Source organism: Xyrauchen texanus, chromosome 18, assembly GCF_025860055.1.
Source record: "Xyrauchen texanus isolate HMW12.3.18 chromosome 18, RBS_HiC_50CHRs, whole genome shotgun sequence".
In the NCBI taxonomy this organism is placed as follows: Eukaryota; Metazoa; Chordata; class Actinopteri; order Cypriniformes; family Catostomidae; genus Xyrauchen; species Xyrauchen texanus.
Window position 1 is genome coordinate 20,537,295 of NC_068293.1, and position 24,483 is coordinate 20,561,777.

The 24,483-nt window shown below is 43.1% G+C and overlaps 1 protein-coding gene across 1 annotated transcript in view; it reads left to right on the forward strand.

Annotated features, from left to right (window-relative positions):
- Positions 1–24,483, forward strand: part of LOC127659143 (diacylglycerol kinase beta) — a 172,456-nt gene that overhangs the window by 120,294 nt on the left and 27,679 nt on the right. The gene's annotated exons all lie outside the window — the stretch shown is intronic.

The following is a 24,483-nucleotide window of genomic DNA, read 5'->3' on the forward strand; positions in this document are numbered from 1 at the left end:
ATATGGTGAGAAAGAGTTCGGAAATGATCACTAAAAAAATAACAACGCTAGTGAGGAGAAAGGGGAAAAAATGATGGTGAAAAAAGTTTGATGGTTAAATGTATTAATACTCAATTGCTGCAAAGGTGAGATTCCACCAACCTGCATCAGAAGCGGACTGCCACTCTTTCTATATTGAAACATCTCTGATGCTGCTAATCTAAACACACTCTGTACATTTATTATGAATATAAACACAAAACCTCTCTAGTTGTATAAATGTGTTGTCCTGATATTGAAGAAATTTCAAATGGAAGTTTTACTGTTTGACCTGAAGATGAGACTTCCTTTCAGAACAGGAAAACCTGATGAATAACCATTTTGTCTGGATTTGTCACTCAAAGCTGCCTTTGTCAGTGTCGTCTACCACAATGGTGGCTGGCTAGCTGTTTCAATAAAAATTTCCAAGTAGAGTTGGTTTGAATGGAGTTTCTTAATTAAATGTTATGCAACACATCTCTGTCACAGCTCAGGGGGCTCGGCTAGTGGAGTGGCAGAACATAAATGGTTATGTATCCTTAAGAGAAGGTGATTTAGAATGGTAGAGTAGAAAAGATACCCAGGAATTGAACTCTCTCCTATTATCTCTACTCAATTGTGCCATTCAAAGCGAGAATGAGAGACTATATAAATGTTTGAGATGAGCAGGTAGAACGGATTAAGATGATGTTAGCAAGCTTCAGAATGAGAAAGGGCAGTAGTGAAATCATCATCGCTCTGTGGTATTTGTAGTTTACAATAAGCCTCTATCAGTCTTTCAGCAATGAAAGGATAATGGGTAAAACTGACCTAAGAACAGCACTTAGGGTCAGCTATAACTGCTCCATAAAATATGAGGTTTTATCTTAAGAAAAAGTCACTCAAAGCCCTTAGTGCACTTTACATTAGTCGTTCCCAGCTCCCTTTGATGTGGATCTCTTTCAAGTCAGTTCTCTGTTCTCTTGGTTGATGCCTCTAGTAACAAATGCAGTAAAAAAAACCTTTGTAGCCTTTGGCCACAAGAGAATCAGGCTTTTTTTTTTAAGCGTCATTGGCCTTGCTTGGTATGACTTTTTTTGTTATTCACACAGAACATTTTTGGGGAATCTGTAGTTGTTACCTCAGTGGTCTATTTCTACTTGATCTAACCCATAAAAGTACAATTCTCAGGTAAATTTAGTGAGATTTTTTTTTTTTTACTGTGTACTTGCTGTATAGTTTACATTTTAATGCAATAGCACAGTACTACAAATTATTATATATGCCAATGAGGACACATACTACACTTTATCAGAAACTGCTAAACAGATTCTTTGAAATATATTCAAAGATATAATGAGACTTTTGAGTGTTCTTTACAACACTTCACACAGATATACTGGTTTATCATTGAGGTGTTGCAGAATTCTGATTTACTTGCTCCTAAATGTTATGTACTAAAATGTACTTTAATTAGTTGAACTGCTCGGAATTGATACTGAACTAATGTCAGTTAATTGTGGAACCATACCTGTGCCAATTAAGTTCTATGCATTGTTTTTCCACTAGTGACACGAAAGCAGGAACTATGACGTAATCATGTGACGCTGTTGTGGCAGCAACGCCTGAATTTAATGCAACAACAGCAGAGATGACTAACTTCAAAACATACACAACGGATGACTCTATGAGAGATTTGGTTTTGAAAAGTCACACGGACAAGGTGCTCCTGAATTTGTAAAAGATCGAAAACAACAGGAGATCAAGTGCAGAGAAGAGACTGCTTTAATGGGATAGTTCACCCAAAAAACTTGCTCATCATTTACTCACCCTCATGATATGCCAGGTGTGTTTGACTTTCTTTCTTCAGCAGAACACATTTGAAGAAAAATAGAAAACTATCTTAGCTCAGTAGTCCTTAAAATTCAAATGAATAGAGATTTCTCTTTTGTAGCTCCAAAAAGCACACACAGTATATTTAAAAATATATCTTTTTTGCCCCAAAAGCAATCGTGTCACAGTTCCTGCAACAGGTTGGGGTCAGGACTACCCAAGTGCAGATCTTTGAGTGCCTTGGCCTGGTGAACATGCAGGAGGGCCATGGCATGCAAGGCGGAAGCAGCCTTTCCATCAGCGCTGTAGGCTTTGGAGGTCAGTGATGACGTCATCCTACAGGCCTTGGAGGGGAGCACCGGTTGATCCCGCCAGGTGGCGGCATTCTCGGGACACAGGTGGATCGCAACCACCCTATCCACCTGGGGGACCGCCGAGTACCCGTGGGCCGCTCCGCCATTGAGGGTAGTGAGAGCGGATGAGCGAGGACGTCAGTTGCATGCAGTAAAAGGTACCCTCCACGACCTCGTCAGCTCATCATGCACTTCCTGGAAGAAAGGTGGCTGTGAGCGGCGCCCAGACCCGAGGAACCAATCATCCAGCCGTGAAGGCTGTGGGGAGGATGGAGGTTTCTAGTCCAGCCCCACGCTGACGGCAGCCCGGACAAGCATGTCGGCCATCTGGGTGTCACCCTCAGACAGGGCGTGCTGACGCAAGGGTGGCAGCCCAATCGAGTCTTCCACGTCAGATGCCGGAACACTCTCCGATGCAGCGGTGAGCTCATCATCCAGCTCGGGGGGCTCAAGGGGATGAGCAGACTGGCCGTGAGGAGAGCCGCTGTCACCCCGTGCCCGGGTTTAAGTCAACAAGCGCGTCCGGGGGCAGGTGGTTCATGGGGATGTACCCAGCGAACCATCCACAAATGCTGCCTCGGTGTGATCATGGCCCAGACACACGAGGGAGCGTCTGGGACCGTCAGGAGTGGAGAGAACTGGACCGCATCCAGGAACTACACAGGAGCGGAAGGGCATCTTTATAAAGACGCGTCCTGAAAAGGACATTCAACTCTGCTGTGTATAACTCTTTTAGAGAAATAAACTTTTTTAAATATTCTCTTTCAACAGCGCTGTCAAAATGCCTAGGGGCAGAGCTGCACTGCTATGCAGAGAAGGAGAAAGCCGCTGATATGCGTCATAGATCCAACAGCATACGCTCTTGCAGAGATGAAGTGAACGGTCTCGTGAATACAGCTCTCTGATCACATAACCGCTCGTCCCTGAAGGAAAATTCTGAATGGGCAGATGCATTTCCCTCCCTTTATACCCGTATGTCTGGGGGCGGGACATGCAAATCCTGTCTGCTAATTTCTCATTGGCCTCTTTCAAGTTCAGAGATGCGCGAGGCTCTCAAGAGAGACCCCTAGTGTCGCTTCTTCAACACAACGTCGAAGTGAGCGACAGACGGGGAACCAGAATTTTAAAAATGGCTGGTGTCGGCTGTCTGATAGCTGAAGATTCATTTTTCTTGACCAAAGAGAAGCATTTGCTCTTTTGACACCACCCAAATAGTTACAATAAGTACCATCTAAGGAGAAGGTACTAAAATGGTTCCTGGTTTTGTTCAGAAATTAGTTTAACATGGAACTATTTAATGTGGTGGAAAAACAACAAGAGCTTTTCAGTTCCAGGAACTAGGAAACGTGTGTAGTGGAAAAATATTTCATGTCCAGATGCCTGAATGAAAATGTGAAAACTTAATTAATGTTCCCTGTGATTCTATTTAATTTTTATTTGTATTGTATTGCACATTTAAAGTTTCTATTTAATATCTTGCCTCTGTACATTTTATGTTCATTCCATTCATTTCCTCATGAAAAGCAAGCAACTCATTAAGAAAGTGCATCAATTTTGTTGTGAAGATTAGCCCATTGGGTCTCTTTTATGTATTTTGTATTGCTGTCTCTGCTAACAGGATTGGTAAAACCCATGGAACAGGTCGATGAGTTCTTTCGCATGCTCCATGCCACAGGAAGCGTGTGAGTGTTTTTAGAGGTAGTGGCAAGTAGGTCATATTCATGATGTGACAGAGATTGAGTCCTGTAAACAGAGCTCTGCTGTAAAATGCTGGATGTTGGGGTTATGTAAAGATGGATGACACCCACCCTCACTCTGTTTACCATATTAGAGTGAAACTGGCACAGCTTTTTAATGACTTTTAAAAATAAGCCTCTAATGACTCATACTTGATTTGAAATATGGAACCTGCCTGCCTGAATTAACTAGTTAATGTTTCAGTCTCTCATAATTCATGCACCTAGATTTCATACCACAGTAAGTGTAGCATTGTGATTCAAAACACACTGTACACAGCAAACAACCCTGTCTGTGGTTTCTCCGTAACGCTATGTTTTTAGTCTCACTCAGTTTAAAGGAGTAGTTCACCCAAGAATAAAAATCTGTCTTCATTTACTAAGCCTCATTTTCCAAATCCATATTAATTTATTACTTCTGTAAAACACACAATGAAATGTCAGAAAAAAGAATAACCTCAGTAACCATTCACATTCGATGAATGAAAGAAACTGCAATAAAAGTGAATGTTGACTGTGACTTACATAGTAATTAACATTTCATTTTGTGTTCCACAGAAGAAAGTTATATGGGTTTGGAACAACATGATGGTGAGTAAATGATGACAGGATTTACATTTCTAGGTGCACAGTCCCTTTAAGTCAAATGTGGTTTTGTATTGAAATGACTGACGGTCAGAGAGCCAAAAAAATACCCATTTAAAGTATTCAATGTTTAATCACAATGTAAGTCATGCAACAACACAACATTTTGTATTTTATTTTTTATCTGCTTGGCTTTGTTCTGCAGATTTAGGATAGCTACATTAGGTAATGCATCTGCCAAAATTCTGGCTTCTAATAAGGGCCATGCTCAATGTTTTAGGATTTGACTATGCACTGTTCTAGTCAGCATGCCACCAGATGGTACGTAAATTATGGTTGCCATGGAGTTTCATGATTTATTCCCAATGTCTGTTTGGATGAGCCTAGTGTTCATCTGACATGTTTCTGTCCACCTGCTATATGTTGGTCCATTGGAAACCATGGGTTTTGTTCCAACTGGCTTTCAGAGGCCGATTTTAATATTTTCTGTTAAAGATTGTGTTGCTACATACCATGTCACTTTGTGCAGAATGGGCGTAACTTCCAGCAAATAATAAACAATCACCGAATGCAGATAATCTAGCTTTATGCAAACAATAATGAGCATTTGCTCAATTTAGGTGCACACAGAATATTGTGTAAAAGGAATTGACATTCAGCCGTTCGACCATTGATGCATAGAATAATAGCAGAAATTTCACCCATATTTTAAAATAAAGCAGGCTCTTTTAGAATATTGTAGATACTTTAGCCTACTAGTTAAAGGGACAGTTACGTTTATGCAGATGCTTTTATCCAAAGCGACTTACAGGGCACTTATTACAAGGACAATCCCCCTGGAGCAACATGGAGTTAATTGCCTTGCTCAAGAACACAATACTGGCGGATGTGGGGATCGAACCATCAACCTTCTATTTACCAGTTCTGTGCTTTAGCCCACTATGCCACCACCACTCCTATTCGTCCAGTTCACCTACAACCTAAAAACTGTTTGTTTTTATTGAATGTAATTTCTTCACTTACTAAAAGCTGCATGGTCATTCGCCTTCTTCAGCAAGATTTGAGGGGATATATATACACAATCAAGCACTTTAACAAGATCAAGTTACTCCATAAATTGCACCTGGCTTGTTTGGAGCATTTGTCCGGAACTTTGTGTGTTTTCTCTCTTGGTTCGCTTTGTAGGCATATATGAACACAGCCATCACACTCTGATACGCAACAAAACAATCGGTCTCAGACCAGCAGAACAAAGAAGAAATCTTTAGGTCAGCTTGTCTCTGTATACGGATATAGATATTTGGCAGCAATGTTATATAGGTCGACAAAACACTGCACACACACAAACACTCACTGTTTGTGTGTTTCTGTGTGCGCAGTTGTGTGTGCATGCATGGAGAGAGAAAGAGCTCAGTGACCGTGAGAACAGGTACTTTTCAATACAGAATTAATGCAAAAGCAACCAATGATGGATACAGATAACCACAACAGAATTTTTACAGTTTTGGTCCATTTAAAAAAATTACCTTGTAAAAGCGAACCGAACCACGAAGAAAATACAACATTATTGCTATTTTAGCCCCTGTTTTGGATCAAATCAAGCAACCTACAGGACTGAAAATGCCCTAAATCACTCTATTACCATTTTTTATGCTCACATCATGTGATCCTACTGTTGTTGTTTCGGCAAGCTACGTTAGGGAATCAGAGAGATAGAGATGTGTGGTGAGTTGGTATGTTTGTCACTCCTCCACAATTTTGTATCGACAAGTGTATCATACCTCTAACTAAAGAGAGCAAGATCTTAGCAAAACAGTCTGCAGGTGTGGCAACCTTGACCAAAATCATGCTGTTTGGAGATATGTTATTATAGTTCACAAAGTAAACTAAAATAATTTATTAAACTAAAATAAAAATGTAAACTGAAATATTGTAAAAAAAACAAAAACTGAAACTAAACTAAAATACTTTTTCATAGCTCTAAAACTAACTAAAATAAAATAAAATTATCTCTAATTAATGTTAGTTTTAGTTTTTCAGCATAATATGGTGATAAAATCCTGGATGTGTTTAAGCAGCAGGGCCTACTGGTAAAGTGGAACAAATTATTCTCTAGAAAAAAAAGAAAGAAAACATATATATATATATATATATATATATATATATATATATATATATATATATATATATATATTATTTTTGTCTTGAGAATAATTTGTGAAAGTGTAGAAGAAAATCTAAATATATTATATATTAAATATATTTTTTTTCTTTTTTTTTTTCTATTTTCTTCTACACTTTCACTTCATAACATTATGTTGACATTTACTTGTTTATAAGTTTTAAGGGCACCTATTATGCCCCTTTTCACAAAATGCAATTTAAATCTTTGATGTCACCAGAATGTGTCTGTGAAGTTTTTGCCTAAAATTTCTGTAATTTTCTTTACCATTTTATTTTCCTGCCACATGAGTTGTGGCACAAAATAAAGATTTAAATATTTATCTTTTTCTCATGCACACTTATCCTGTCGCCTCTAAAGACATGGATTAAACCACTAGCATCAAATGCATACTTTTTTGCTGTATTTATGTGCTTTTTGGAGCTTCACAATTTTGGCCCCTATGGTCATGCATTGTGAGGACATACAGAGCTGAAATTCTCTCCTAAAAATCTTCATTTGTGTTCAGCAGAAGACAGTAAGTCATATACATCTGGGATGGCATGTGGGTGAACTATCCCTTTAATTGTATACTCTCAGCTTTGGCAGCCATAAAATATACTAAAACTAAAATAAAAATGGAAACTAAAAAACACTGAGAAAACTACAACTAAACTAAAACAGACAAACTGTGAAAACAAATGAAATATAAAATAGAAATAAAAACTGAATAAAATTATAATAACAATAACACTGGTTTGGAGTCTGCTAGTGTGGCGCTGGCTTAAAAATGAAAATTCTGTCATAATTTACTCAAACTCATGTGGTTACGAACCCCTTTCCAAACCTGACTTTCTTCTGTCCGTGGAACACATAAGGATATAGGCAGAATGACTGAGACTAGCATCTTTTGTTTTCCATGAAGAATCAAGTCATAGGGTTTGGAGAACATGCTGGTGAGTAAATTATGATAGAATTTTACATTTTATGTAAATTTACTCTTTAAAGCTGTGACTATGATCTTTGGTTTAGTTTAGTTGCAAGAGCATTTATAACAGCAGAATGACACACTTGGTAAAGAAATATACACTTCCGGTCAAAACTTTGGAAACACTTGACTGAATGGTAAATGGTCTGCACTTATATAGTGCCTTTTAACCTTAACGGTATTCACAGCACTTTACACTGTGTCCCATTCACCCATTCACACACACATTCATACACCAATGGCGGCAGAGCTGCCATGCAAGGCCCTAGCCTGCCATTGGGAGCAACTTGGGGTTCAGTGTCTTGCCCAAGGACACTTCGGCATGTGGAGTTGTGTGGGCCAGGAATCGATCCACCAACCCTGCGATTAGAGGCTAACCTGGTCTACCACCTGAGCCACAGCCGCCCCAAAATGTTTCTCATGATCTAAAAATCTTTGATCTGATGGCGTATGCTTAAATGTTTGAAATTAGTTTTATAGATAAAAATATAATTGTACCATATTAATTTATTAATAAATTAAATTCATTTCAAATTTAATTTACAAAAATTGTTTTTGAAATTGATGACTTGGACCAAATAATAAAGAAAAGCTGCCAAATAACTACCCAACATAGATGGGAACACCTTCAATACTGTTTAAAAAGCATCCCAGGGTGATACCTCAAGAAGCTGGTTGAGAAAATGTCAGGAGTACATGTCTGCAAATTCTAGGCAAAGGGTGACTACTATGAAGATGCTAAAATATAAAACACTTTTGATTTATTTTGGATTTTGACAGCTTATAAATCATACTAAATTATGTTTTTTGAAAATGTAAAGATGCAGAAAGTTTTCTGTGAGGTTAGGTTTTAGGGTTGGGTTAGGGGATATAATATTTAGTTTGTACAGTATAAAAACCATAATGTTTATGGAAAGTCCCCATAAAACATGGAAACCTAACATAAAATAATAAAATAATTATGATTGTGTGTGTGTGTGTGCGTGCGTGCTTGCGTGTGCGTGTGTGTGTGTGTGCGTGCGTGCATGTGTTTTTGCATCCAAAAACATTCCCACAGTGAGTGTGATCCACAGGAGGGGGGGTTATATGTGTGACTTCTCTCACCTCAGTCAGTGCTCAGTGATCTGCATGGCAGAGCATCAGCAGACAGTCTACAGGGAACTCATTGCCCAGGTGCTAATGAGTGCAAACACACAATAGACCCACGTCTGTGTGCCCGCTTCCCCAAAGGGGCAGCCAGAGGAAGTTTTAGATTAAGAGGTGTCAAATTGCCCTATAGAAAAGAAAAACCTCCAAAATGCTTTTGTCTGTTTGATTAAAATAACAATGACAGCTCTGCGGACAATCTATTGTCAGACAAACAATGGCAAGAAGATGAGAGGCAGGGCTGGGATACACAGACAGGAGGGTGTAGGGACATGGGGGTTATGTTTCTCCTAACATTAAGGTAGATTACATTCCCACATTTTATTTATTTGATTTCCTAATGCTTTACTGTCCCATACAGCTTTAAGGAATCTTTGAAGTATACAGTGTGGAACTCTCACAACTTTGGAAGACCAAAGCCAAGAAATGTTCCAATTTAAAAATGCATAAATTGGCACAACTTTTTAACACATTGGGCCTCATTCATGAAATATGAACTAATCACATTGTCAAAATGAAAGGGGATACGAACAAAATGTACACCTGCTACTGACCACAGGTAAATCATGCGTAAGCCATCCGAACATTTGGTGTTCAGTCAGGCAAATTACATGACTACATTTTCATAGAAGTGAAATAAAATAAGTTATGAAAATTTTTTACAAATAATTAAAGGAGTTAAATTAACCTTAATAAATAACATCAAGTCAAATATATTTGTATAGCACTTTTGACAACAGGCGTTGTGAAACGCAGCTGTACATGAAATTGTGCTATAACAGAAAATGAATTAATGAATATAATGCCAATATTATTTATTTATGTTTAGAACTATTAATGGTTACAATTTGTAAACTAATTAAGTGTTGCGGGTGAATGATTAAACCAAATAATTTTGTTTTAACTATAAGTTTTAGTGTTAAAGGCCTTGAAGTCATACCGAATTAACTGAGGAAATACACTTATATGCATTGTCATTTGATTTTGGATGTTGAAGGCTTTTCTTAGTGGTTAATTTATTTTATATGTAGTTTTTTTTTTTTTTTTTAAAGAGTGTTGATCCTCATTTGACAAAGTTGATATAGGTATAATATTTGATATAGGTATCGACATAAAAAAGCATTTTGTGTTATTTTGTGAAAAACATATACTTATTGAAATTGTTTCTCTGATGCTCGTGTTTATTTCTTAAATTTATAGTTTTTTTCAAATATGTGCTGCCAATATTGGTAATTTAATATTAAAAAAAAAAAGTTTTTTAAATGAAATAAAATTATATTACATTAAAATCTCATATGACATAATAGGAAATTAAATAGATTGGGCTATGATATATAGAAACTTAAAAAAAAATATTATCATAAAGATTATACTATGGCATTGCATTCTCCTAAGATGTAAATAAAAAAAATGTTTAATGAAATTAGATTTAATTAAGTTTAATTTAAATTTGGATTGTGGATTAAACATTGAGGATAAAAATAAACACAGTCAACAATAAACATAATTTTTACGCTATACGTTATTACTCTTTTGTTCAGAAAACTCTTAACCAGGGTAACCATAGTTGCCACCAAATCACATTTCAACTATGGTAACTTGGTATCTGTCACCAGAAATGAAATGACTAATATGAATCTGAAAGCTTTTTCCACTATTTGAAAGAGCTCTCATATTGAGTTATTATGGGTTTACTGTAGAAACATTACTTATAGTAACTTACATTTTGTCTGAAACGTCATGGTTACTGTTGTAACCTCCATTCCCTGACGGAGGGAACGAGACGTTGTGTCGAATGAAGTGCCACAAGGGGTCTTCCTTGGGAGCCTCGCATACCTCTGAACTTGAGAAAAGGTCAATGTGAAATTGGCAGACATAATTTGCATTTCCCGCCCCCGGACATATGGGTATAAAGGGAAGCGGGCGTACATCTGTCAGTCAGGTTTTTGCATTGAAGAATAAGCCGAGAATAAGGCATGGCCGTTTACAGTGGTAGGTCTAGTGCCATGGCGGGAGGGACACAACGTCTCGTTCCCTCCCTCAGAGGTTACAACAGTAACCATGATGTTCCCCTTCTGTAACTCACTCAACGTTGTGTCGAATGAAGTGACACAAGGGGTTCCATTCAAAAACGCCCCGCACTAGTCTGTGTTACGTGAACTGCTGAGACAGGTGCAAGAAGGCTACTGCGTGCTAGAGGCAACTCTATTGGTTGCACGGAACCCTCCCCAACGCCCCCAAAAGATATGTCTTATACAGACCTTAGTTTCCCAGCGAACCTGAGGGGGGAAAAGGTGTTACATGACTAGCATGGGAGCAAGCCCGGCAGCCGCGGCCTTTTATCTCTCTATGTCTCTCGTATAGAGTGTGAAGCGGCTGAGGCTATCTTAGCGCTATGAAATGCGTCGGGGAAGGCGGTCTTTCCCGGTCCTATTCTTTCAGGGGGAAAAGACCTTGCAGAGGCCACATCCTGTCTAGACTAGGGGGAGTTAACATGTGGCAAATACACCACGAGGGTTGTGAAGCCGTACGTGGGGGTGGTGCGGTGGTAGTTCCTGCCTAATAAGGGAGGAGCTCTACAAGCACGGCGAACAGGGCAGTGGGACTACCCCAGTACAGAGCACCTGTGGCCCGTAGTGGGTCTGGATGTGAATTGCTCCACTGAATTCGTGGACCAGAAGGATAGGGAGTAAGAACTTCCAGGAAGCGACGCATAGTAGCTAACCTGGGAGAGAAAGCGCACTGTATCAACTTGGTGAAGGGCGCTGGGTGCAAGCCACGGAAATGGCGTCAATGACCCAGCAGGCAGCCTCAGTTTGGAGATGGCGTTCCCTTTCCACCGTCTGCCGAAACAGACAAAGAGCTGCTCAGAACATCTAGAGCGCTGCGTGCGGTCCAAATAGATACGCAAAGCACGTACTGGACACAGCAATGAGAAGGATGGCTCTGCGTCCTCCCAGGGCAGCTTGCTTGCAGGTTCACGACCTGGTCCCTGAAGGGAGCCGTAGGAACCTTGGGCATGTAGGCCGGTCGCGGCCTCTGCTTAACGTGAGTATGTGCCGGACCGAACTCCAGGCAGGTGTCGCAGACAGACAATGCTTCAGGTCCCCAACTCTCTTGATGGAAGCTAATGCTATCAGGATAGCCGTCTTCAGGGTGAGGGCCTTGAGCTCAACTGAGTCAAGCAGTTTGAAGGGGGGTCTCCAGAGGCCGGAGAGGACCACTGAGAGATCCCAGGCCGGAACAGGCTTGGCCGGGGAGGGTTCAGTCTCCGGACACCTCTAAGGAACCTGATAATCAAGTCGTGCTTGCCCAAGGACTTGCGATCTGCTGCGTCGAGGTGTTCCGTGATAGCGGCTACATACACCTTCAAATGTGAGGGGGGACAGCCTCTCCTCCAGCCTCTCCTGCAGGACTGCAAGCACTGACCAAACTGCGCATCTCTGCAGGTATTCGGCTCATGAAGAGCACCAATTCATGAACAAGCGCCACTTCAGGGCTTAAAGTTGCCTGGTAGAGGGAGCTCTGGCTTGTTGATTGTGTCTATGACTTCAGGTTGTTGGTCACTCAAATCTTCTGCCCATCCAGTGGCCAGATGTGGAGGTTCCAGAGGTCTGGGCGCGAGTGCCAGAGGGTGCCCCGTCCCTGAGAAAGAAGGTCCTTCCTCAGGGGGATTTTCTAGGGAGGTGATGTTGCGAGGAGTGTAAGATCCGAGAACCAGGTCTGGGTGGGCCAATAAGGAGCCACCAAGGTGACCTTGCACAGCACCATTGTAAGAAGTCTCACTGGGGGAAATGCATACTTGCACAGCATCCAGGGCCAGTTGTGTGCCAACGCGTCTGTCCCGAGAGGGGCCTCTGTCAGGGATTACCAGAGTGGGCAGTGGGAGTTGTCCTGGGAAGCAAAGAGATCTATCTGTGTCATGCCAAATTGGACCAAATCAGCTGGACCACCTGGGGGTGGAGCTTCCACTCTCTGATGAGTGGAGCGCATCTGCCATCGTGTTGCGGTTGCCAGGGATGTGAGTGGCACGCAGTGACCTGAGTCACTGCTGACTCCAAAGGAGGAGATGGCAGATGAGTTGTGACATATGATGAGAGCGCACGCCACCTTGGTGATTTATGTACGCTACCGTCACGGTGCTGTCTGAACGGATCAAGACGTGCTTGCCCCAAATCAGCGGCAGCAGCCAGCGGCATCGTGCCCGTTGCACCCTAACCCCTCTGTGGTGACCATGACACGTCTGCACACCTGCTGCAGGGGGACTCCGGTCCTCAGAAAACAGAGGTCTGTCCAAGGGTTGAAAGTCTGACAGCAGGAGGGGGTGATTATCACATGGAATGTGCCGCGGCACCATGCCCATCTCGGGTCTCAAGTCTGTAGCCAGTGCTGAAGCGGTCTCATATGCATCAACCCGAGCGGCGCGACCACAGCTGAGGATGCCATATGCCCCAGGAGCCTCTGGAATTGTTTTAGAGGAACCGCTGTGCCGGGCTCGAAGAGAGCGAGGCACCTGAGCACTGACTGTGCACGCTCATTGGACCTGAAGCCCTAGACGGCTGAGTTGTCTGAGCACCTGGTCCCTGTGAGTGCATAGTAACTTTCGAGAGTGAGCCAGGATGAGCCAGTCATCGAGGTAATTGAGTATGCGGATGCCCACTTCCCGTAGCAGGGCAAGGGCTGCCTCTGCCACCTTGGTAAAGACGCGAGGGGACAGGGACAGGCCGAAGGGGAGGACCTTGTACTGATACGCCTGGCCGTCGAATGCTAACCATAGGAAGGGTCGGTGTCGAGGCAAGATGGAGATATTGAAGTACGTATCCTTCAGGTCTACTGCATTGTACCAATCTAGCTGTTGAACGCAGGTTAGAATCTGTTTCTGCATGAGCATTTTGAACAGGAGTTGGTGTAAGGCGTTCACGGGATCGCATCTGCTCTGTCCACCTGGGGGACCTCCGTGTATCCGTGGGCTGCCCCGCCATCCAGGTTAGTGAGAGCGGACGAGCGGAGTGGTCAGTTCCGGGCAGTAAAATGTGCCCTCCTCGACTGCGTCAGATCGTCATGCACTTCCGGGAAAAATGGACCGGGGGGGGGGCGTGTCTATGAGCGGCGCCCTGACCCGAGGAACCGATCGAGTAGCCATGAGGGGAGGTGGAACTTCCAAGTCCAGCCTCGCGCTCACGTCGGCCCGGGAAATCATATCGGACAACCGTGCGTCAGCCTCAGACTGGGCTAGCAGACCCAAAGGTGGCAGCTCAGACGAGTCATCAGCATCAGATGCCGCTGTGACGCTCTCCGATGCAGCGGCGATGTCGTCATCCAATTCCGGGGCTCACAGGAGAATGCCTGGAGAAAGCGCCCAGGGGCATGGACTGCACAGAATGCAAAGAGAGACAACTCCAGCTGGACATGCGCCATAAGATCCAACACCAGTGCTTCTTGCCAGTAGAGGTGAGTGGACCAGTGGTGAACTCAGCTTGCTGTTGCACAACCGCTCGGCTCAGAAGAAAAAATCTGACTGACAGACGCACGCCTGCTTCCCTTTATACCGTATGTCCGGGGGCGGGACATGCAAATTCTGTCTGACATAAAAGTACCTCTGAACTTTTCTCAAGTTCAGAGGTACGCGAGGCTCCCAAGGAAGACCCCTTGTGTCACTTCATTCGATACAACGTCGAGTGAGTGACATAAGGGGAACTATGGTTACCATAATTCAAAAACTTAATGAATTAACTAATCCTACAGTTTTATGGTATGGCAACTATTTGCAAGTAGTAGTCAGTGTATGTGTGTGCATTTAAATTCATGCCTTTCAGGGGCGATTCTATTTTAGGGGTGCTGAGCACCCAATGAGCCCCACTGCCACCACCCACCCTCTTTTCACACAAAAACAAAAAATATGTCTATTGAAAAATAACTTTATAATTTTAACATTGGTTCAACTAACTCCAAAATCCAGTTTTCTTTTTCTTTTTTTTTTTTTAGACCTTTTCAGAGCACCAGCTTAATTGTGAGAGTTCACACAGACAGCCCCTGTAACAAACACAAAACCTTCTTCACTCAGCTGGTTTTCCTGACCGTTAACTCCATGTGCCTTTTGTATCAACAGTCATCAGATTGGTTAGATTAGATTCAACTTTATTGTCATTGAACAAAGTAACAGGTACTTGGACAACAAAATGTAATTCCCTCTCATCCCTTATGGACTCTCCCTGTTGTTTTCCTCCTCCTTTATTATGAAAAAATGTGGTGTCAAATAATGTTACAAAAAGTAAATGTAATATAGGCTACTTAATGCCAATAAGTTAGTATAGGAGTATGAGTAGTTACTGTTTTGCTTGCCACTATTCACTATATGTCAATTTATTGTTGTTGTTTCCTCACCTGGTTCTTCCTGCATGCTCTCCCTTTCCCTTTCTCCTTCTCCATCTCCCTCTCTTTCCCTTGGCACTGACAATCATACACAAATATATTGTAGGGAGGAGAGTTGAGGTCAGTTTGTCATGTCACAAAAATGTTATGGAGACCATTTACAGATTCTAAGGATATGATCAAAAGGCACACAGAGACATTTTAAATGTCTTTATTATTATTATTATTATTATTATTGGGCTTAGAAACTTTTTTAAATCACAAATTCCTTTCACAAGAGAAGCTGTATTCTCCATTGTGGGTTTGAAATAAATAAAAGCAGGGGACCATTGCCTAGATAAATAATTTGATACAACAACAGATAGCTGGTTTGCATTATCTGTTACTTTAGCTTAACACTTTTCAGAAGAACAAAAAAAACAAGACAGAGGTCATTATGGACTGTCCCTAGTCTCTCACCTGAATCTGTCTTTTTTCTTTTAAAGAACTTTCTTATGTCCATTGCTCACTGGCAGGCAACACACACACATGCACACAGAGAGAGAGAGAGAGAGAGAGAGAGAGAGAGTAATGCTAGGAGTTCAGGAGTTAAGCCTGGTTCAGGTTAAATCCTCTGTGTGTGAGGAATGAACAAATACAGCAAAAGAAAAACATTAAACTTGCTTTTATTGTCTAGTTTGATATAGTCAGCCACAACTGAAAAATAACAGATATAAATCTAGGAATGAATAACAATTCATTTAAAAAGCCACAGTGAGTGTTTTCACACATACTGGTGGTATACAGTGATATGTTTGTTTTCACTCTGGTCCAAACCCCAGGGCTTCATGTTTCCATGACGACTGACCAGAAAAGACGCACGTGATGTCATGTTTACATGACTCCCGATTGTTAAAATCCATCCATCCATCCATCTTCAACCGCTTATCCGAAGTCGGGTCGCGGGGGCAGCTGCTCCAGCAGGGGGCCCCAAACTTCCCTATCCCGAGCCACATTAACCAGCTCTGACTGGGTGACCCCGAGGCGTCCCCAGGCCAGTGTGGAGATGTAATCTCTCCACCTAGTCCTGGGTCTTCCCCGAGGCCGCCTCCCAGCTGGACGTGCCTGAAACACCTCCCTATGGAGGTGGCCAGGGGGCATCCTTACCAGATGCCCAAACCACCTCAACTGACTCCTTTCAACGCAAAGGAGCAGCGGCTCTACTCCGAGCTCCTCACGGATGACTGAGCTCCTCACCCTATCTCTAAGGGAGAAGCCCGCCACCCTTCTGAGGAAGCCCATTTCGGCCGCTTGTACTCGTGACCTAGTTCTTTCGGTCATGACCCAACCTTCATGACCATAGGTGAGGGTAGGAACAAAAATTGACCGGTAGATCGAGAGCTTTGCCTTTCGGCTCAGCTCCCTTTTCGTGACAACGGTGCGATAGAGCGAGTGCAATACTGCCCCTGCTGCCCCGACTCTCCGGCCAACCTCCCGCTCCATTGTCCCCTCACTCGTGAACAAGACCCCGAGGTACTTGAACTCCTTCACTTGGGGCAAAACCTCATTCCCTACCTGGAGTACGCACTCCATCGGTTTCCTGCTGAGAACCATGGCCTCAGATTTAGAGGTGTTAATCCTCATCCCAGCTGCTTCACACTCGACTGCCAAGCGATCCAGTGAGAGCTGAAGGTCACGGACCGATGATGACATGAAGACAACATCATCTGCAAAAAGCAGCGATGAGATCCCCAGCCTACCGAACCGCACACCTTCCCCACCCGACTACGCCTCGATATCCTGTCCATGAATATCACAAACAGGATTGGTGACAAAGCGCAGCCTTGGCGGAGACCAACCCCCACATGGAATGAACTCGACTTTGTGCCGAGGACCGGACACAGCCCTCGCTTTGGACGTACAGGGATTGGATCGCCCTAAGAAGGGACCCCCACCCCGTACTCCCGCAGCACCTCCCACAGTCTCTCCGGGGACCCGGTCATACGCCTTCTCCAGATCCACAAAACACATGTAGACCGGATGGGCATACTCCCAGGCCCCCTCCAGGATCCTTGCAAGAGTAAAGATCTGGTCCGTCGTTCCACGGCCAGGACGAAAACCGCATTGTTCCTCTTCAATCTGAAGTTCGACAATCGGCCGAACCCTCCTCTCCAGCACCTTGGAGTAAACTTTACCAGGGAGGCTGAGAAGTGTGATACCCCTGTAGTTGGCACACACTCTCTGATCCCCCTTTTTGAAGAGGGGAACCACCACCCTGTTCTGCCACTCCTTAGGCACTGTCCCAGATTTCCACGCAATGTTGAAGAGGCGTGTCATCCATGACACCCCCTCCACATCCAGAGCTTTCAGCATTTCTGGTCGGATCTCATCAATCCCCGGGGCTTTTCCACTGCGGAGTTGTTTGACTACCTCAGTGACCTCCCCAAGGGAAATAGAATCTGATCCCCCATCATCCTCCGGCTCTGCCTCTACCATAGAGGGCGTGTTAGGATTTAGGAGTTCTTCAAAGTGTTCCTTCCACCGCCCAATAACCTCCTTGGTTGAGGTCAACAGCGTCCCATCTTTGCTGTATACAGCTTGAATGGTTCCCCGTTTCCCCCTCCTAAGGTGGCGGACGGTTTTCCAGAAGCACTTTGGTGCGGACCGAAAATCCTTCTCCATGGCTTCTCCGAACTTCTCCCACACCCACTGCTTTGCCTCCCTCACGGCCGAGGCCGCAGCCCTTCGGGCCTGTCGGTACCTTGCAACTGCCTCCGGAGACCTCCGGGACAACAAATCCCGGAAGGCCTCTTTCTTCAGTCGGACGGCTTCCCTGACCACCAGTGTCCACCACGGTGTTCGAGGGTTACCACCCCTTACGGCACCTAAAACCTTGAGGCCGCAGCTCTCCACCGCGGCTTCGGCAATGGAAGCTTTGAACATTGCCCACTCCGGTTCAATATCCCCAACCTCTGCAGGGATGCCTGAAAAGCTCCGCCGGAGGTGTGAGTTGAAGATCTCACGGACAGGGACCTCCTCCAAACGTTCCCAGTTCACCCGCACTACTCGCTTGGGCTTCCCAGGTCTGTCCAGAGTCTTTCCCCACCCCCTGACCCAACTCACCACCAGATGGTGATCGGTTGACAGCTCTGCCCCTCTCTTTACCCGAGTGTCCAAAACATATGGCCTCAGATCCGACGACACGATTACAAAATCGATCATCGACCTTCGGCCTAGGGTGCTGTGGTACCACGTACACTTATGAGCATCCTTATGTTCGAACATGGTGTTTGTTATAGATAATCCATGACTAGCACAGAAATCCAATAACAAACATCCACTTGAGTTCAGATCAGGGAGGCCGTTCCTCCAAATCATGCCTTTCCAGGTGTCCCTGTCATTTCCCACGTGTGCGTTGAAGTCACCCAGCATCACTATGGAGTCCCCTACTGGGGCCCTATTCAGGACTCCATTCAGGGTCTCCAAAAAGGCTGAATACTCTGAACTGCTGTTCGGTGCATATGCACAGACAACAGTCAGAGTTTTCCCCCCCACAACCCGTAGGCGTAGGGAGGCGACCCTCTCGTCCACCGGGGTAAACTCCAACGTAGTGGCGCTCAGCCGGGGACTCGTGAGTATCCCCACACCCGCCCGTCGCCTCACACCCTGGGAAACTCCAGAGAAGAATAGAGTCCATCCCCTATCCAGGAGTACGGATCCAGAGCCAAAACTGTGCGTCGATGTAAGCCCCACCAGATCCAACTGGTAACGCTCCACCTCCCTCACTAGTTCCGGCTCCTTCCCCAGTGAGGTGACATTCCACGTCCCCAGAGCAAGCCTTTGCTGCCCGGGTCTGGTCCGTCGAGGCCCACGGCCTTCACTGCCGCCCATATGGCAGCGCACCCGACTCCTGCGGTTCCTCCAATGGGTGGTGGGCCCAAGGGATGTAGAGGGGGTTCCACGTTGCTTCTTCGGGCTGTGCCCGGCCAGGCTCCGTGACAAGCCCGGCCACCAGGCGCTGCCGACGAGCCCTCCATCTGGGCCTGGCTCCAGACAGGGGCCCCGGGCTTCCTCCGGGCAGGGTAACTCCTCCTCTTGCCGTTTTATCCATGAGTCATTTTGAACCATTCTTAGTCTGGCCCCTCACCTGAGACCACTTTGCCTTGGGAGACCCTACCAGGAGCACATGGCTCCAGACAACACAACCCTCAGGATCATAAGGGCACACAAACCTCTCCACCACGATAAGGTGCTGGTTCCCGGAGATTGTTAAAATGAGTATCAAATTAACGATAAACACACGTATGCACTACACAGGTACGCAGTTTATTTGTCGCGCTGCTGTTTTTGTTTCACGCTCTAGCAGTTAATAAACAGAACTGCATGCGTCTTGCGGAAGAACATTGTAACCGGCGCTACTTCTCTCCGTTTATGACTATGGACGAATCACCCAGGTCCTGTGCTACTCCACAGCGGCAGAGACCCGTTGGACTAAAATAGTCCGAAAATAAACACTTATTATAGGTGTACCATGGTGATTCAGGATACTGACTCCAGTACTCACCGATATGGTTTCGGAATCGAAACAACTCTAGGTAAAAGGAAAGAACTGTGAGACACAGCTTTGGAGCAACTTAGTTGATTCACAACACTACATAACGGGTTCTCACTCTGCGTGTGTTTCGCGCTGGATGACGGTCGTGCTGAGCGGTGCAGGTACAGCGGAGAAGTAGAAGAAGAGAAGAGGATGACACCATTTGCTAAGCGGGGGTGTTTTCATTTTCATCCTTAACACATACATTTTAAACCACAAACTACGGAATATGTTTTGGACATTATTTAACCTTGTCAAAGACGAACAAAATTTTTAGAATAACAACATTTCTTACTCCAAGTTTTAGGGGTGCTGAGCTCCTTTTTAGGGGTGCTGAAGCACCCCTAAAAAGGGGCTAGCCTCGCCCTTGATGCCTTTATTTCTGCTTCAAAGAGCCATTGATTGTCAACATGTATCTCAGTGGCCAAGTCGGTTATGCTACTGTATTTTCACTTTGATCTGTGAAAAGTGTTGAGCTCTGTGGGGTATTTGAGGTCAGGAACACCCTCCTATTTACTTTGAAGCATGTCATTTTAACATAAAAACGGAATGTGGCAGCAGACAAGACATTAACAGCTACATTATGTGCTCAGAAAGACACTAGTCTTGTATATGGGTCTTCATCTGTCCTGAGATACAATAACCTTCATTCAAGTGGTTTATCTTCCTCTTTTTATGTTTGTTTATATTTACGTTTCCAATTATGATCTTTGCTGGCACATTACAAGCGCAAACAAGATAGTAAATCTGTTGTGTGTGACATTTACTTTAGCAGGTGGCTAAGGATATTATACAGTTTGTTTTTATGTTTTTTTTTTCTCTCCTAAGAATAGATTTTACAATATGAAATCTTCTGATTGTGTTTTAAAGTACCAGGTTTCGTCATCTTTGACCTCAGTAACCATTTACTTTCATTGTTTGAAACAAATTTGTAAAGACAGTGAATGGTGACTGAGGTAACACATTCTGCCTAACATCTCCTTTTTTATACCACGAAAGAAAATCATACAACAGCATAAAATCTGTCCGAATTTTTCATTTTTGGGTGAACTTTTGTACATGTAAACCTGTATTCTCAGTGATTTAAAGATTACCATTAATCCTGAATTGAGTTATACAGTAAACAGATATAAATTAAAAATGTAATTGAATGAATAAAGAAAAGACTTGTCTTCTGATTTTTTTTCTGAATTTATACCCTCCAGCCTCCAATCACAATCTACTTCTATTCAAATTTGTTTATTAAGGAAATAAGATCCATGTAACAGTAACTCTTCTGTTACACGCCTCTTCTGATCACATGAGAGACCAAATATGGTCCTGAACCTAGCCTCCGTCTATCTGCTCAGCATGTGAGCATGTGTTTCATAACCCATATGTTTTTGCAAGTGAGGGTGTTTGTGTACTCTTTGTGTTGGTTTGTTCATTTTGTATATTAGTGCAAGGACCGTATGTGTGCGTGGGTGTGAGAGTGCGCAAATCCCTCCGTGTGCACATATGTGTGTGCCGGTGCTCAGCAGAAACCCAGCGTGGCTGTGTTCTGGAACCTATTGTTCCCTGCTGCTCCATGCCCATGGTGGGAAGGGATAAATATATGCTTCCCTTCCTCACGGTCTCTGACCGCTGCCAATAGAGCAGCCCGACAGAATGTACCCCCTGCCCTGACCCCCTTCTCTCACACACACTGTTGGGCTGGTCATCGGCAGACAGCAAGGAGGGACATACACTACCTGCAATTAGACCATAGCCATAGTTACTCTACGATTTTACAGATGGACATTTACCTCATCATCTTCTTCTTCTTCATTTCCTAATAATACAAATAATTTAGAAGAGGACAATAGTGAAGAATTCAAAATAATATTATTAATTTGAGTTCTAAAATAGCTGTTGGAGCACAAATAGTTACTTTATCTCTTAACCCACTAAATGTCTATCCTTTACCACTTCAACGTCTCTGCCCCATCCCGAAAAATTGAAATATGCCTGCCTTGATTTGAACAGCAGTAGACTCAAGGCTGTAAATTTGTCAAGGCTGTCTTGAGCTTGGTCTGAACAATGATGGGCAGAGTTAGTGTAAGACACTCTGTTTAAAAATGTATTGAATTTTGTAATGAAATTGAAATGTGTAAATCTTAAAATAACTTGTTTAGTATATAATGATTATAATGACTCACAAAACTGGAATGCATGCAGATAGGAGGGATGGAAATCTTTAAAAGGCAAACACAAAAAAACAAAGGGTGCATGAAAGAGTGAACGACAATTACACAAAGCTTAGTTTTGAGCTCAGTGAGTGTTTGATGGAAAGCAGTCACATTGATCTGACATGATGCTCAGGCTGGGCAGATTACAGTATTGATGTTCACATTGCAGTCTTTCTTCTCTTGTTCCCATCACAAGAGGTCCCTCACATCTTATCTTTAACCACTAATGCCCCCCAAAGCACCCCCGCTCTTAAAATCACTGTCATTTTAGCTGTCAATCAAAGGCATTATCAGAGTTACGATCAGCAGGATAAGGACTGAGCTGCGTTGTGACTGATTGCCATAATGATACAGGGGCAGAGAGTATACAGGTCAAAAAGTCATCAGGCAATGAAGGGATTATGGGAGATGTTATCTTGGGCCGATGACCAGCAGGGGTGTTTGGGAGTGTGTGTTTGTGATTGTGTTTGAGGAATGTGTTGGTTGAACGCAGAGGTTCGCTGACCCTTAACATCTGCATCCTTATTTGCTGATCTGGGTATTAATCATAACTTTAGCAGTGTCTAGGCCTCCAGCATTCATCAGTGCATTTTAGCAACATATGTTAAACCATTCCCCTCTTCTGGATCCTGGTTGTAGTCATTGAATTATCCCACAGGTAGTTGTCCTTTCCATGCAGTTTGGCCTATGCATCCCAGCGAAAACCCCTAAGATGATCATACAAGGAAGCTGTTTGTCCTGACAGCTTCGTCCCAGGTTTTTACAAAGCTCAGAAGATGATTTTACACTACTGCTGCTGACGAAACTTAACTTTTTCTAAATGTAAACTGGGGGTGGTGTACAAAGAGAAAACCATGCTGGGCTAATTGCTTTTTTCAGAGCTTCTCAGATGGAAATTAGCTAATGAGGTTAGGCAGCTTGACCCTGTTGAGAACTTAGTGCGTGTCTAATTGTGATCTCAGGTCTGCTCATAATCCCATAATTTGACAGAACGAAGGTAGCAAGTTGCTGGAGTATAAACTGAGGGAAAGGACAGCAGAACAAAGTCTTAAAGGAATGGTACTATCAGAAGTTAAGAATGTTGTGCAGTATATATTGACCTCATAAGTGTGGAGTTTACTCTTTGTTTGTGTCACAAAGGGAGATAAAAAAGTTTATAATTTCTTTCACTTCAAAAGAATACATTGTCATTTTTTTTCTATATTAAATATTTTGAGTTGCTTGCACATTGGATGTAACTTCACACCCTGAATATTAAAAAATGGCCTTTAAAGACTTTTATTATTGCTTTTATTTATTGTATACATGAATCCTTATATCAGAATTGTATTAATTGCACAAAAAATGCTTAATTTATTTTGTCTGGACTTTTTTCAATGTGCTTTGCTTAATTTATTAAAAAGTTTTAAAGCTTTTTACACAAGCTACATTTATCAAACATGTCCAAAAATATATTACATTTCTAATTTCAAAGACTCGTAAACTTGTTGAACAGTGGTTCAAAATGTTACCGTCATTAGCTTGTGTTAGTCATCACTAACAAATTCTGTCATACTTCTAATAAGATGCTTGTACCTCAAAGGATTGCTTGCCTTGTATAGTTGATATTGATGATTGCACTGTGTTCATCCCTTGTGGGCCTTGAGAAGCGCCTATTGCACAGTCTATTATGGAAACAATTGTGTTGTCATTATCAGCAATACACCGCTTTGCAGGGCCTTGTCACTGGTTGTCACCATCTGATGAGTGTAAATTGCCCAGTTTTTGAGCAAAGTGAAAATGCAACACATTTACAGTAGAGAGAGAATGAATGTGGTCCTGGTGTTAAAGGTTTTTTTTTTCCTTCAAGATCAAGATTATTTTCATTTTATATTTGTCCCATCCCTCTGTGCTGTGTTGTCCTCAGCTACTTCCTTTCAATGTGTCAGTGTTAATGTCAGATTGCACTCAGGTTGCTGATGGTGGCTCTGGTTTCTTTATGGAAGCTGAAGCCGAGATCCCTGTCCCTCATGTCCTCTCACACCTGTCCGCATCGGCTTTCCTTGTAGCATATCAATATTTCAGCAGGCCTGAGAAAGGGCAGAGGGCGACAAAAAGAACTGGCCCAAGAGCTCTATAGCACTAACCCCAACTTGAACCCAACCTTAAAGACAGAGATTGTTATGGGTTAGATAAACTGACTGGGTTGTGAAAATAATATACTCCCCAACAAAAAAAAGCACTTAAACTTAAACCAACTTAAACTGGTTTGCTCTTCTTCCAGCCTGGTCTTTTTGCTGTGTTTAGAATTTTTTTTTCAGATGGCCAGGCTGTAACTCCCAGTAGACCATATTAAACCAGCTAAGACTTATGCTGCTTTAAGCTTATGCTGGTTTAAGCTGTTTTTAGCATGGTTCATAGCATTTTGTTTAATCCAAATGAAGGTGACAGTTAAACCTGTTTAATTACATATAAACAAAAGTTTAAATACATTTTGATGTACTGTTGATGAGTTCTGTATGGTTTCTCTTACTCGGATGTGGTTATTAAAGG